The sequence below is a fragment of the Dipodomys merriami genome, unplaced genomic scaffold (assembly GCF_024711535.1).
Source record: "Dipodomys merriami isolate MVZ:Mamm:240054 unplaced genomic scaffold, mDipMer1.0.p SCAF_190, whole genome shotgun sequence".
NCBI classification, from domain to species: Eukaryota; Metazoa; Chordata; class Mammalia; order Rodentia; family Heteromyidae; genus Dipodomys; species Dipodomys merriami.
The window spans coordinates 1,008,109-1,014,349 of NW_027203271.1; positions in this window are offsets into that span (position 1 = coordinate 1,008,109).

Consider the following 6,241-nt stretch of genomic DNA (forward strand, 5'->3'; position numbering starts at 1 on the left):
ATTGTCATCAGAAATATATACATATATCTAAATTTATGTGTAGAACGATATACATTATAATGAAACAAAAATCTTGAAACATAATTAAATACATTAAACCAAGTGCCAGTGACTCACACCTATAATTCGAGCTATTCTGGGTAATGAGGTCTTAGAATTATTTTTGAAACTAGCCCAGACAGAAAAGTACTTGTTAGATTCTCCAATTAGCCACTAAAACCAGGAATTAGCTCAATACCTCAAGTTGTAGATTGCTGGCTTTGAACACAAAATGGCTTAGGGACAATGCATAACCTTGCAAACAACATCTAGAACAACAACAAAATATATCACATTAATTTCACAGAAGCATCTTTTACCTGCTGTGAACATTTCTTAGAAACATGAATACATGCCCATGGAAAATGTTAGGTAAAAAGTATAGAATATTTACATCTATGTTAAAGACATGACTAGATTGTTTAAGATATTTAGGTAATGATTTAAAATTAAGAATAATGATAATATATTGGGACTGTCTTTCATTCTATTTTACAATAGTAATAAAATATTTGTAATTATTCTGTAAAATTACTCTGGCTTGGTATTTGAATTATAATAAGTGATATACATTTTTAAATGATTTCCATAGGAAAGTATAATTTTAATGCTATTAATTCTTTTGTAATTTCAAAACAATTAAGAAAATTATTCCAAGGCTGGTTTTCTCTAAAACTATATTTGTTTTCTTATTCTAATTTTCATATGTTCGTAGAAATTAAAATTCCAAAAATTCAATGGATGTTGGCATTCAGGATCATCTTCATAGATACTAATAATGGAGTCGCTTAAGTGGAATTGTTTTATTTGATTTGTTTTTGTCACAAATAAATCAAGATGATTGTATGTTTTGTTTCTTTTCACTTTATTGGCTCTTATCCTGAGAATACTTTTTTCTAGCAAAGTAGAGAAAAGCAATTGGATTGAGCAAGTAACATATGGCTATCAAAAAATGCAGATGCATAGATTTGTGTTTTCTATCATTTGCTAAAAGTTTCTTCCAGAAAAGGTTATCAATTATGTATAAGTGATGTATAATTCCTAGATATTCCAGTTATCACATACATTTTTTGATTGGGTTATCTCTGCATAAAGTATAAAACAGACAAAAAACTCAAAATAAACAGAACTCACATGTTTGTTTTAGAAACTGCAGTTTACAAAGAATTTTTAGCCAACACCAAAAACATTAGTCATTTTGCATTTTGTAGGAAGTATTTTTAACTATAGTTTTATTTTTTTGCTGACATGAAATTCACATACAATATATTATCTCCTTTCATTGTATACGTTTTAGTGCTTTGGAAGTGAATTGTACACTCTTAGGTTTTCCAAGCCTAATTTTCACAAACTTGGATTTCTTCAAATAGAAATGCTATAAATTTTAGAACAGATATTAAAATAGATATAAAATTGAGTTACAGGAATTTGTCCTGCATACATCTTCTATAGGGTATCTTTTCAAAATTTGTTTTGAGGAATTATTTCAGGTTCTCACTCATACTGTCCAAGTGCACAGTCAATGAACTACATTCCCGATCCATTCAAGTTTTTTTACTTCTCTTTAATACATACATAGAAGTGTAACAGTTAGAACATATACAATTCTCTTTGACCTTTTAAAGACTTGAAAAATTGCTTAATAAAATGACTGCAGTATTACACAAATCATTCTACTATGCGAAGTATATTAATTTCTCCACAAATGCATTACTATATTTGGTGTCATCTTTTTATATTTTGGTCATATTACTGAATTTTCTTTTTCTTTTTTCTTAGATACTAAAGAGGAGCTTAATTCATATGCTCCTCCTATTGACTATTAATTTATATATGTCCTTTATAGAAATATCCTGTTCAGGAAAAATTTATACAGAATTAGAAGATATAATAGTACTTAAGATTCAGGATCACTGTAGCATTAACATTGTAGCATTAACAAATATGTGCCCTCTATCTGTTGGATATGTTTTCACTACTTTCATAGAATTAAGAAAGATCATCAGTTGATATTAGTTCATTCTTGCTTTTCTTTAGCCACTAATGCTTTCCATGTCACATTTTTGGAAACCGTTACTGATCCATTGTCATGAATTTTTACATGTATGTTTTGTAGGATTTTACAACTCACATTTACTTTGATAATCATTTTTTATTTAAAAATTTTTGTATAAGGTTTGAGGTAGTAGTCTAAGATCATTCTTTAAAACTAGAGAGGCAGTAGTGCCAATATACCCATTTAATATTCTATTTTTCTTTTATTAAGTCATGGCATCCTTTTCAAAATCTATTGACAATAAAACTAAGAATTTATTTTTGATAAATCTGTTACATTCTTCTATGTGTCAGTTCTTTCACTAATAAACATGGTAATAAGATTCAAATCTAGTTAGAGGGCTCAAACTACACCATTTTACAAGATTGTTCTGATTGACCTGTATTCCTTGAATTTACATACAAGTTTATTGAGCAGGTGGACCAATATTCTACAGATATCTAGATGTTTGATAGTCACTCATATTTTGCACCTTGTGAAAACACAAGACCCCAGATATTATATAGTGAAAAATGTCTTTAGAGAATGCTTAAAACAACTAAAATTAATTTAGGAATGAGTTAAGATTTAGATAGCACTATAGAATAATAAAGTTGAATGATAACGACTACAGAGAAGAGTGAAAGGGGATAGAATGAGGGGCCACCTAGGAGCTGTATGTCATTGTTATTGTGTTTCAAAAACAGAAAGACTTCAGAGAAGGGAAGGAGGAAAATAATCTAAGGGTCCTTAATCAAGTTCTTTTTAATCCACTTAATAGTGTGGACTGAGAGTCAGAGAATATAGGAAAAATAAAATAGAAAATAAAGCATTATATAGACCTCTTACAATGTAAATAAATTGTAATAGCAATATGATAATTAATTTCCAAAGAAATAAAGTAAACAATAGCTAAACTCTAAAGGCAAAAAGAATGAAGAGAGAAAAGAAGCAAAGCAAAACCTTTATCAATAACAAACACAAGAATTTGGAAGTGAAAAAGCAGTGGAAATACTCTAAATAACAATACAAATTGCTAACATGGATAGAAAATGGATCACATTTAATCATATATAATTTTGAAAAAACATACTAGGAATGAAAATTTTAAAGCCATAATTTAAAACACTATTTACATTATAACTACACAGTATAGTTCAGTGGTAAAATCTTGACTTAGCATATGTGAAATAATGGTGTGATCTCCCAAGCATTACAAAGGTTCACACAAAGCACACACACACAAAAACCACATAAACACACACACACACACACACATACACACACATACCACATACACACATTTGGAATATTGATATTATAATATTAAATAGAGGAAATTATCACAAATAATAAAAAGATTAATATATGAAATCATAATATTGCTCATATTATTTAAACGTTTAGTAGAAATCAAATGATCACAATATACTTGGATTCTTATAAAGTAAATGGAAAATTAAGAAATAGAAGACATGAGAACCTTTGTAAATAAGTTTTAAATAATAAACATTTTGAAACATGTATCCTTTAAATTTGACAAAAGATTAATATTACTGGTGTTTAAGTCTCAAGATTTAGAATACAATAACCAGGTGCTCTATATCTCGCTATGAGTGGCTATATCTCAAATCATTTCACTCTGGATATTTTTATGATAAGGTCTCATAGTTTTTCAGGCTCTCCAGAATTACAAACCCTATTCACAGTTACTACCATAGGTAGAAAACGGAACACCCAAATCACCATGCCCAGCTCAAACTTTTTTTTTAATTCAAGTACAAATATTTACAAAAAAGTGACCAGGAAATGAAGCCTTTCTTAATATAGTATGTGATTCTTGAAAATACAGTAATTATTTGTTACCTGGAAAAATATGTTTAGAACTATAAGAAAACCAATTTATGTAAATTCACCAACCATATAATAATTAAGAAAATAATATTAAATATTCATATGTTAAATATTTTAAAAGTAACATATTTGTGAATAATTTACATGTGTAAAAATCATGCAAAATTAAATGAACTAATCCTACAATTCTGAAAAAAGAATTATCTTAAAAAACAAGAAAATAATTAAGACCAAAAGTTGAAATATAGAAAATAAAATGAAGTGTACCCTTTAGTTGCCTTAAGTAACTGTAAACACTTTTTATATCAATTTTATAATAAAAAAAGTATGAAAAAGAAAGCAAAAGTACATTTGAACAATACCAACAGCAAAAGCATCAGTAATTGAGTGTACAAAAAAAAATCGATGGAGGGGATAACAATATTCCTTCCAAAAGAAATGTACTCATTACCTTAATTATGTAACTGTAACCCCTCTGTACATTACCTTTAAATAAATTATACTGAAATTAAAAATAAAACAGATAATATAGCAATTACGAATTCTTAGAAGCCATTAGTTAAAAACTTTATAAAAAACTGCCCCAAGTAACCAAGGAATATATTTTGATGATACTATTTAAATACATAAACTTCAGCAGAAAAGCAAAATGTTTAAAATCTTTTACAAATAAAGTAATAAATTAGAATATATTACTATAATAATCATTGAATGGATTTTTAATGGCAGTCACATATGTAAGAAATGAGGCAATATGCCATTCGTTTGCACTTAATAAGTGAGAAAGAATTTTTTAGGTCTTTTAAAATATATCATAAATTTAATGAAGAAGCTATTCTGTCACATCATATGATAATTAGATAAAGATGATATTAGAGCAAAGAACAGATTGTACTAAGTTTTGGGATGTTAATGTATGTACTTATTTTGGTTTTGGAAAATTGTGAGATTTTAAACTTGTTCTTGTGGAAAGGGAACCCCTATCCTAAAATTAACCACTGATATAATTCCAGCCTAACAAGAACAATAATGCTAGGCTGGCATTATATCAGTGGTTAATTTTAGGACAGGGGTTCCCTTTCCACAAGGACATGCACCTGATGCATCAATGGCATCCGAGTTGCACACCAACTTGTCTAGTTTCCTGGATCCTGCAGTCCTTCCAATTTTAGTCTCTAGATAGTGCAGGATGGTGGAAATGATCCAATGCACCCAGGTATAGATTGGGAAGGAACTCCCCTAAAATTTGTCCTGCTCTTTGTTCTCAAGCGTCCTAAGTAGTTAAAAGTAGAGATTGGAGCCCCTGAAGCCAAGCAGTAACAGTATTTTTAAAGCAATTAGACACATAGATGACAGGCTTGTGATTACCTCAGGAAAAGGATAAAAAAGCAGTGAAGTATAGAGGACAGACAGAATTTTAATTAGCTACTCAGAGGGTGAATTAGCTGAGCTAGCTACTCGGGAGTCCGAGATCAGAAGACTACTGTTCAAAGCCAGTCCAATCATGAAAAAACATGTGATTATCTCCAAAAAAACCAGAAGTGCAGCAGTGGCTCAAGTGGTAGACCACTATCCTGGGGCACAGAAGCTTAGAGCAGGAATGATGAATGCATGCATGAGCACATGAACATGCACGTGTGTGTACACACAAATGAGTATTTCAATGCAGAGTTCTTTATTTTTTTTACCTTGCTGTACTTTATTTCCCTGTATTAGTTCACAAATTAACAAAATTAGCAAAGCAACTATTTACATACAACTCATCATGTTTCTCTAAAGTCTACTCTCTTCATGGCAGCCTGCTTTTATTTGACCCAAAAGTAAATTATTCAGGAGATCAATTCATCTCCCTCAACTCTGTGATGTTGGATGATTGTTTAAGTTCTTCCTAGCAATGTAATTTTGTGAATTCCTGCATCAAGTAGCATATTTCTTTCATGAACTGGGAAGCCTCTGGGGAAAAAAAAACCTATAGGTTTTACTCCTCCTGGCAAGCATCTGGAAATTTATTAACTTCATATAACCCATGATCAGTCTATGTATGCCAAAGACGGCTGTGAATATAAAAAGACCCTTCTAAGCACATAGAATTCATATACCATTAATAGGTATAAAGGTTTTTTATTATTCTGAAAATACCATAGTGAGGAGTTACAATTACATGGTCAAGATAATGAATACATTTCTTATCAAGCATTGTTGCCTCCTCCTTTGTTTCCCCTTTCTATCCCTTTCCATCTCACCCCTTCTGCCCCTCCCCGTTATTCCCCGCCTTGCGAAAGTTTTAAAGTTCGTTTTTCGACATAACATCTT